The 10,202-nt window shown below is 40.2% G+C and overlaps 1 long non-coding RNA gene and 1 pseudogene across 1 annotated transcript; one reads left to right on the top strand and one right to left on the bottom strand.

The window, feature by feature from the left end:
- The first annotated feature begins 2,545 nt into the window (after window positions 1-2,545).
- On the top strand, window positions 2,546-5,895 carry LOC127780185 (uncharacterized; annotated as a pseudogene).
- A 2,339-nt stretch (window positions 5,896-8,234) lies between these two features.
- On the bottom strand, window positions 8,235-9,174 carry LOC127779812 (uncharacterized). Its single transcript, XR_008018734.1, has 3 exons — window positions 8,846-9,174; window positions 8,537-8,743; window positions 8,235-8,430 (listed from the first exon to the last, which is right to left on the bottom strand). It is a non-coding gene; the product is annotated as an uncharacterized LOC127779812 (long non-coding RNA).
- Window positions 9,175-10,202: the final 1,028 nt, after the last annotated feature.

Raw genomic sequence — 10,202 nt, 5'->3', positions numbered from 1 at the left:
AAACGAAATGTCAGCTATTCAAGCATGCATTACCGTTACGATATGTACTGTATATGAGATGTGACAGCGTGTTTAGCACCCTATTTTTCCCTAGGGAGAATTGCACATTAGCCCTATTTGAAGATCTAACTATCGATTTAACCCTGTTCTTATTACTTTACTCATTTGACCCTCCCTTTCAAAATCAAAACTATAGTCTAACCCTTTTTCTCTTGAGGACATTTAACGATGTTAATAAAAGTCTAAAATACCATTTCTACCCTCGTTTATTTGACCTTATTATCCCAAAGTTATTTTTCTCCTTTGGTCCAATTTTGTGCGGAAGAAATGAACCGTATCCTTTTCTTCTTCACGTCGAGCACTGGGCGAATCGCCGCACCTCTCTTCTCACCGCGCTACAAATTGGCGAGATGTTGTAACTTCCTCCTCACTGTAGGTGAACAGTGAGCTCATGGGTTGTGGTGGAGACGGCACAGGCAACTTCGAGCGAGCTCGAGTCAGACACCGTGGGTGGCAAGTTCACAGCAGAGATGCATGCGGGCACCGGTGGTCCTCATCGCCGAGCCAACGCCGCCCCTCCACAGCAGGCATCGGTGGTCCTCCTCGTCACTGTGCCAACGTCACCTCTCACAGCCACCGCTGAGCTACTACCGCAGCCGCTAGTGGCGGCCCTCCTCGTCGCCAAGCCAACGCTGCCCCATCGCCACCGCTCCTCCCGCCGCCCCTCCGTAGTCTTCGTTGAGCCGTCGCTCCCCTCCTACCCTTCGTGCTCTGTTGAGAGAGAGAGGGGAGAGAGAGAGGATAAGGAATGAACAAATGAGTTGTAGAGGATAGGGTTGATGTATTCAAGGGCATTTTAGTCACTTGGGCTTGTATGTTTTTTTCTTTTTTTTTAAATGAAACACTCACGATGTAGCAAAAGTAGGATCAGATGATAACTTCGGTATTGAAAAACAGGATCGAATGAGTAAACTTAAAAAGGTAGGGTCTTAAACTCTAAAATAGAGTTAAATGAGCTATTGTACTTTTTCCCTAGGACGTAATTCAGAAGTTGGATATATGACTTGATTAAGGGCTAGTTTAAATGTTCATTGTGGTTAAGCTTTTCGGCGGCATGTAAAATAAGATAAGATTAGCATATAAATAATTAAATATTAATTATTACAAACTTTACAAAAGGTTAGTTTGATTTTTTAAACAATCTTCTATAGAAATTTTTTTTATGAACGCACCATTTAGCAGTTTAAAAATGTGATAACAGCAAATGACAAAATCTCTGTGCAAATGCAAACGGTAAGAATGATACTACTAGCTTTCATAATCCCCTTCCTTTCAAAAAAATAAAAAGAAAACTTTCATAATCCCCATTCCACACATGCCAAAGCGCGTGCTGTTCGGCTGTGCAAAGTGGTTTTGCATTAGTTAAAAAATTTATATCGCATATGTCATCATGGTTCTTTTGATAGATCAGTAGCATTTTGCAAAAAAAAAAAGGGGAAAAAGAAAAAGAAAAGGAATCCCCAAAACATGGATTTGTTTAATAACGGAAAAGGGAAAAGGTCGGTTTCAGAAAAAAGGGAGAGAAAATGAACGTTTTGAAGTTTATACAGGCACTGCGCCTGTCGTCAACATCGATTCACATGCGTGGAGTGGTTGATATATATCTTCACATAACATTATTTAAATTATGGTGCTAACGAATACACACAACAGATTTTTAGATATTGCTAGAAGTCTATCAACAAAAGACACTACTATAAAATTGGTTTTATAGGGTTAGGGTTTAGGGTAGAAGTCTATCAACAACCGAAGTCTATCCCTAAACTGGTTCTCAGTGGCGGCTAAGTTAGCCGCGTGCAACTAAAGGCCTTAGAAAATCGTCAATTTTCACTAACGGACTCGCAACCGCTTGCAAAGACCAATTTTCATCGACAGAGGTATTAAGAGACTTGCCAGCGAAAATTGCCAGCGATCCCCTCAGTCACCCGCCAGTGAAGATGTATTTTCACCAAAAAAAAAAAGAGAAAATGCACTTCCACAGTAGCAGCAAGCATCAACATCAGCAATACTCCATCAACACAACAGCAGCAAACATCGAAGTACATGAACACAAGAATCAAGACAGCATCAGCAAGCATCAATGGGAAACAGCAAAACACTGTCGCGGTCAGCACTAAGCAACAGGAAGCAGCACATCCTTCTCACAGCTGCTCGTGGTTGAGGTCGTGGCAGCCATCACCAAGCCGTGGTTGTTCTCACCTTTACAGTCACCAAATGTTTACACTCAAATTTGACACCTTTGAACGAAATAGGGAAAAATTGTCAAAGTTTAAAAAGCGTCGGGTTTTTCTTCACGGGGCCGGTCAGACCACAGTTGTGTGGCTGGTCTGATCGGCTTGTAGGACCGGTCTAACCACAAGCATGTGGCCGGTCAGACCGACAGAGTTCGAGTTCGAAGCAGATTGAGCACCGTACTGATAGCCGCCATCGCCAAGGACCGCTACCCCTCCCGTGGCTAGATCTACCGCCCGTGGCTCTCCGGCGGATGGATCCGCCGCCCGCGCACCTCGTGTCGCTGTCACAGTTATTACCATGGCTATCGTTGTTGTCACAGTCTCCTCTGCGTGTGCCTGCTGAGAGGAAGAGGAAGGAGAGGTGCAGGGGTGGGTAGGGGAGTGCAGAGCCGAGAAACACGGGAGTAGGTAGGGGGCAGTGGGGGAGGTGACGGTAGCCAGCAGCGGAGAGGAGGAGGCCGGAGGGAGGAGGGAGTAGGTGTGAGAGAGGCGGAGAAAGGAGCCTAGGGCGGTGGAGATAAGGTGGGAGGAGGGAGAAAGGCTTGGGTGGTGGAAGAGAGAGGAAGGGGCGTGTGGGTGGTGGTAGGCCACATCGTCGATTTATATGATGGTGATAATATTATGTAAGAGGTCCTCTTTAGCACATTATTTTTTTAGCATGACGTGCACATCATGTTAACTTGTTGTTTTTCTCTTGTCCTTTTGCTATAGGTCAAGCGAAAAGTACCTCATACTAGGAAGACAGAAGCAATGCAAGGTCCTAAAAAGAGGTGGCGTATGAATCTCCTGCAAATGAAGATGAAGATAAAGATTAAGTGTTTCACATAAGTTTTAATTATTACAAACTTGAAAAATAGATTAATCTTATATTTTAGAACAACTTTCTATATTCATATGGAAAGTTTTCGTACGAAATATACCGTTTAGCAGTTTGAAAAACGTGCCACGAGTATCCAAAAGTTTATCCAACTTTTGTTGGAGAGAAGAACAGGGCATCATGTTTTTTTTGCATGATATGCATATCATGTTAACTTGTTGTTTTTCTCTTATCCTTTTGCTATAGGCCAAGCAGAAGGTAGCTCAGACTAGGAAGATAGAAGCAATGCAAGATCCTAAAAAGAAGGTTGCTTCAAAACATAAGTTGACTAAGGAGGTGCAAGCAATCAAGAAGCGTGATTATTTTTCTATGACCACTAGATGCCAGCCTAATGACATCCTTGAAAAAGTTAGTTCGTTGAAGCCACCTTAGAGGGATAGATTACATGATTTGGACTTTGTTGGATTTTCAAGTTTCAGATGAATGGTCTTCGATCCAGGGAACTCATTGAATATCTAATGAATTGTCTTGACCCTAATTCTATGTGTCTTGATCATGGTGGTTGTGGGAAGTTACCAGTGACTTCTTATGATGTGCATTGTGTGATGGGGCTACAGAATGGTCACTTTGATCCACTTTGATCCACCAATAGCATTTGACACTGCTCCCTTTGGGTCCTACCAAGGAAGAATTAGGTCTTGGAAGGAAAGAGAAAATTTCTAGTTTATCCATTCTGGATAGGATTAACGAAGGAGAGACTGACGATTTCACAATGCAGTGTATTATGATGATCCTGTTTAGCAAGTTGTTGGCTCTAGACTCGAGCACAGACATCACAGGGAATGTAGTCAACATGGTGAGCAAAGACTTAGAGCAGTACAAAGACATGACCCTCTACAAGTTTGTTGTTGATCACTTGAGATAGTCGCCCGAGAGGCGGAAGAGTGGCAAGAGGAGTACTGTTCACGGCTGCACTGCTTTCCTTATGGTAATTCTCATCATCTTTTCGTGGCATCCTTAATGCTTATTTATTTGCAGTATCACATCTATTAGCTTGCAGTAACTTATAATCTGCTGCATATTGACTGATACTTAAAACATTCATTTCTTTCTTGTGTACGGTCAATTTGTTATCACATTCTAGTCTTTTTGCTTGCTTGCTTGAAATAACACTGTAGTACAATGTAGTTTACTTTGTAGTAACAAACATTTTGTGCTTTTTTTTGTTTGTAGGTGTATTACCTTGACAACTTGTTGTGCAAGTCCATGATCACAAACACCGATACACCATGCTCATAATTTTTCAACTCCAATCCTATTGACCAAATTGAGAATCTGACGAAATCAACAAAAAAAAAGATGGCTCTATCTCTTTTGGGAAATTAAATGTAACTTTGTTTTTTTTTTCACTCTCCTTTTCTTTTGGTTGGATAGTGGCTGGTTGTGACATTAATATTTTTTTATCTATACTTTCATGTAGTTGAGGTGTAGGGAAATCACATGCTACTTTGTTTCGAAGGGGAAGGGGAAGGTTGCCGCTGCTAGTGAGAATACTAGAAAGAGGAAACACATGGATGAAGAAGCAGCTCAAGAAGCAACTATAGAAGGATCTAAAGAAGCACTTGTTTTGGTGGTGACTTCTCAAGCCTTCGCAGTAAGCTAGGACCACTTATTGAGTCACTTGGGAGTACCTGCAAGTAAATTGGGCTAGATGCTCTTGAGAAATATGATTAGGAGGCCGAGCAGATTGTGTGTAACTTACAGAAGGCTCAAGACCACCTAGTGAATGTGCTCACTTCGCTTTGCACGACAAGTGATCCTAAAATAGCTTACACTTAGAAAAGCAAAGGAGAAGAGATGGCCTCCCCCATCGAGATTCTCAAGCAGTAACCGATAAAATATCTGGCAATAAGTTTTCATCTTGTGTGCAGTAACGTGTCCTTCTTGTAATCAAATATTTTTATTCATGTGGTTTTACTTTTTCAGGTGGCAATGACAACACAACCCAAGCTTCTATCGACACACCTCCCACTCAGGCCAATGATGATTTAGGAGAGGAGCAAAGCAAAGGTTGTGTGGAGAGCTTAGCCCCAATGCATGTTGAGGACCCAACACATATAGAGGCTAGACAACCATGCGCGAGGCAACAGATGCACATAATGTGAGTATGATTCTTCTTTCTTTGTAGTAACTTCTTTTTTTTTTGATATTTTTGCCATTGTCCCTCTGTGAACAACTACCTTTTTTTGTAGATGACGCTGAGTTGTTCAACTTGGTGGACAAAATATGTAAAAATATCGAAGGAACTAGTATGCCGGCCATTGCCCCATCTCCTGTTACCAACCCATCACCTTTGATCATGCCTATTGAGATGGAAAAGAGGAGGCCATTGGCAAACCCGAAGTACACATCCCATTTCAAGTGTGCTTCGACTGAACCACTATAGGATGACAATAGAGACAATGCCACAGAGGTCTACAAAATTGTATGCAACAGTCAACTTCCTGATGCTGAATGGTGAACATCTTTTCCCTTCAATCCTCTTTTTTTTCTAAGTGAAATGTGCATGTGGATTCATATTTTGTTAACACTACAGTAATAACGTGCATATAGTAAAATATATCTTACTGTGCAGCAACATATAACGTATCATGCAACAATATTATCTCTCTGTCTTATTTTGGCTGTATATTTTTTAATGAGTATCTCATCAAATAATTGGATGGCGCCATTGTATGGAAGGGCGAAGAATTGAGGAAATGTTTTGCAGAGGGGAAAAATTGACAATTGTATTGTCAATTTTTCCCCTCTGCAAAACATTTCCTCAATTCTTCGCCCTTCCATACAATGGCGCCATCTAATTGGTCGATGAGATACTCAATAAAACATGTACAACCAAAACAAGACACAGAGAAGTAATATTACTGCATGATACATTATATGTTGTTGCACATTAAGATATATTTTACTATATGTATTACTGCAATGTTAACAAAATATGAATCCACATGCACATTTCACTTAGGAAAAAAAAGAGTAATGAAGGGAAAAGATGTTCACCTTTCAACATTAGGGAGTTGACTGTTGCATACAATTTTGTAGACCTCCATGGCATTGTCTCCATTGTCATCCCATAGTGGTTCAGTCGAAGCACACTTGAAAGGGCATGTGTACTTGGGGTTTGCCAATGGCCTCCTCTTTCCCATCTCAATAGGCATGATCACAGGTGATGGGTTGGCAACAAGAGATGGAGTAATGGCCGGCATAGGTGTCCCTTTGACATTTGTACATATTTTGTCCACCAAGTTGGACAACTCAACGTCATCTACAAAAAAGGGTAATTGTTCACGGAGGAACAATGACAAAATATCAACAAAAAAAAGGTTACTACCAAGAAATAAGAATCTTACTGTCATTATGTGCATCTGTTGCCCCGCGCATGGTTGTCCAGCCTCTACATGTGTTGGGTCCTCAACATGCATTGGGGCTAAGCTCTCCACACCATCTTTGCTTTGCTCCTCTCCTAAATCATCGTTGGCCTGAGTGGGAGGTGTGTCGATAGAAGCTTGGGTTGTGTTGTCATTGACACCTGAAAAAGTAAAACCAAATGAATAAAAAAGATTTGATTACAAGAAGGACACATTACCGCACACAAGATGAAAACTTATTGCCAGATATTTTGTCTGTTACTGCTTGAGAATCTCGAGGGGGAAGGCCATCTCTTCTCCTTTTGCTTTTCTGAGTGTAAGCTATCTTAGTATCACTTGTCGTGCAAATCAAAGTGAGAACATTCACTTGGTGGTCTTGAGCCTTGTGTAAGTTACATACAATCTGCTCGGTCTCCTAATCATATTGCTTAATAGCATCCAGCCCAATTCGCTTGGGGGTACTCCCAAGTGACTCAATAAGTGGTCCTAGCTTACTGTGAAGGCCTGAGAAGTCACCACCAAAACAAGTGCTTCTTTGAATCCTTCTAGAGTTGCTTCTTGAGCTGCTTCTTCATCCATGTGTTTCCTCTTTCTAGTATTCTCATTAGCAGCAACAACCTTCCTCTTCCCCTTTGAAACAAAGTAGCATGTGTTTACCCTACACCTTAGCTACATGAAAGTATAGATTAAAAAAGATTAGTGTCATAACCAGCCACTATCCAACCAAAAGAAAAAGAGAGTGAAAAAAAACTTACATTTAATTTCCCAAAAGAGATAGAGCTTTGTTGATTTCGTCAGATTCTCAATTTTGTCAATAAGATTGGAGTTAAAAAATTGTGAGCGTGGTGTCTCGGTGTTTGTGATCATGGACTTGCATAGCAGGTTGTAAGGTAATAAACCTACTAACAAAAAAATGCATAAAATGTTTGTTTCTACAAAATAAAGTATATTTTTACTACATAACATATCTAAGTATTACTCCAGTGTTATTTAGAGCAAGCAAGCAAAAAGATTAGAATGTGATAGCACGTTGACCATACACAAAAAAGAAATGAATGTTTCAAGTATTGCTTAACATGTAAAAGATTATAAGTTACTGTAAATCATGGTGGATGCTACTACAAGCTAATAGATGTGACACTGCAAATAAATAAGCATTGAGGATGCCACGAAAAGATGATGAGAATTACCACAAGGAAAGCAGTGCAGCCATAAACAGTACTCCTCTTGCCACTCTTCCACCTCTCAGCCGACTATCTCAAGTGATCAACAACAAACTTGCAGAGGGCTATGTCTTTGTACTGCTCCAAGTCTTTGCTCACTCTGTGCTCAAGTTTGGAGCCAACAACTTGCTAAACAGGATCATCATCATACACTGCATTGTGAAATCGTCAGTCCCCCTTCCTTAATCTTATCCAGAATGGATAAACTAAAAATTTTCTCTTTCCTTCCAGGATCTAATTCTTCCCAGATAGGACCCAATGGAGCAGTGTCAGATGCTACTGGTGGATCCAAGTGACCATTTTGTAGCCTCATCACACAATACACAACATCAGGAGTAACTATTAAGTTCCCACGACCAGATCAATACATATAGAGTCAGGGTCAAGACAATCCATTAGATATTCAATGAGTTTCCTAGATCGAAGACCATTCATCCGAAACTTGAAAACCCAACAAAGTCCAAATCATGCAATCTATCCCTCTGAGGTGGCTTCAACAAACTAACCTTTTCAAGGATGTCATCAGGATGGCATCTAGTGGTCATAGAAAAATGATCACGCTTCTTGACTGCTTGCACCTCCTTAGTCAACTTATGCTTTGAAGCAACCTTCTTTTTAGGACCTTGCATTGCTTCTGTCTTCCTAGTCTGAGCTACCTTCCGCTTGACCTATAGCAAAAGGACAAGAGAAAAACAACAAGTTAACATGATGTGTATGTCATGCAAAAAAAAAAAAATGATGTGCTACAAAAAGGAAAAAGAAACTTGCATACACCTAGAGGACTGGTTCCATGAAATCATCGTTATTATCATCATCTTCTTCATCTTCATCCTCAACATCATCTTCATATTCATTGTCATCTTCATCCTCATCCTCATCTTCGTCTACCACTTCCATTTCCACTTCATCCTCTGGTTCCTGCTCGCTAAGCTTTTGCTTTGTACGATCTTACGTTATTTTATCAGCTACCATACTCTTAACCTATAACAAAAAAAAATCATGTAAAACAAACATTTAGCAAAAGTATGGTGTAGTTATTGCAGAAAACAAATCATATGCTGAAAAAAGGAAACTTATAGGCACCTGTCAAGCTGTTTCCATAAAGTCATCATCTTCTTCTTGAGCTTGACCCTTCCTCTTTTACAAGTTTGCTTGTTTCTATAACGCAATGGATGCTGTGATTTCTTTTGACCTTTTACTTATGCAGGTGGTTGCCTCTCCTCTTGCCCTCCCGTTGCCACAGTCACTGTGTCACTCTCCTCTCCCCCTCCCATCACTACTGCTACTGGCTCACCCTCCTCTCCCATTCCCGTTACAAGCACAGTAGGCCGGGTTTGGGTTGGGTCAAAAGAAACCTCCAAGTTATGGTCACCATCTCTGTTCACAACCTTTACTAACTTCAAGGGCTTGCCATCTTTAACAACTGAACCCATTGCATAAAAAAAAAGATAAGCACACAAATGAGTTACTGCAAAAAAATAAAATATGTTACTACAAAGTAAGGTTTGTGTTACTGTAAAATCATCTAAACTACGTATAGGTTGTGTTAATGTAGGGGCAAAGACACACGTAATTGTAACTGAATAACCATGTTATAGAAAACATAAGTCAGGCACCATGCATAACTTCATGTACAAAAACAACAAAATATTGTGACCTCCATACCAAATACGATGACATCCATACCCATAGCTATTAAAACTTAGACCAAAGTTCATAGTTATCAAGAAACATTTGTTTCTAAAAGAAATTGTACTACACAACTTTAATAAAAAAAAACATTACTATCCTGTAAAAAAAACATGGTTCCTGTTCGTTTCTAATGAAAAGAGTGGATGAAATTTTGGATACTCGTGGTACGCTTTTCAAACTGCTAAATGGTACGTTTCGTGCAAAAACTTTCTATATGAAATTTGTTCTAAAATATAAGATTAATCCATTTTTCAAGTTTGTAATAATTAAAACTCAATTAATCACACGTTATTACCACTTCGTTTTGCACGAAACACTTAATCTTTATCTTCATCTTCATCTTCAGGAGATTCAAACACCACATTAGTGTATCAACACTCACATTTCATTGTTGATCCTCTCTTGTTGCAAGAAGCGGATTTTCTAGAGAATAGGTGCCAAATAGAGTACCGCTACCACTAGCAACACACAGAAAGTTGCCCCCAAAAAATATGTCACTGTGTGACCAGTAAGAACCTACAAGGAGGAAAATGCATTGTGCAAGGTGAAAACGAATTTTCATCTCAATAATATTGGTCCGGCACATGGGGCAATGATCAACCAATTAATGCATAAAAAATGATTACTGCTAAAATAATAGTATATCTTACCGGATTGTACCTATTGCCATTGTGCATTTGCCAACAGTGGGAGAGCTAGTGATATATACATGTACACACCATCACTAAATATGTAGATTATACATGTG

The sequence above is a fragment of the Oryza glaberrima genome, chromosome 7 (assembly GCF_000147395.1).
Source record: "Oryza glaberrima chromosome 7, OglaRS2, whole genome shotgun sequence".
Lineage (NCBI taxonomy): Eukaryota > Viridiplantae > Streptophyta > Magnoliopsida > Poales > Poaceae > Oryza > Oryza glaberrima.
Note: the sequence above shows the minus strand (reverse complement) of the source record. Positions and strands in the feature narration are given on the sequence as shown.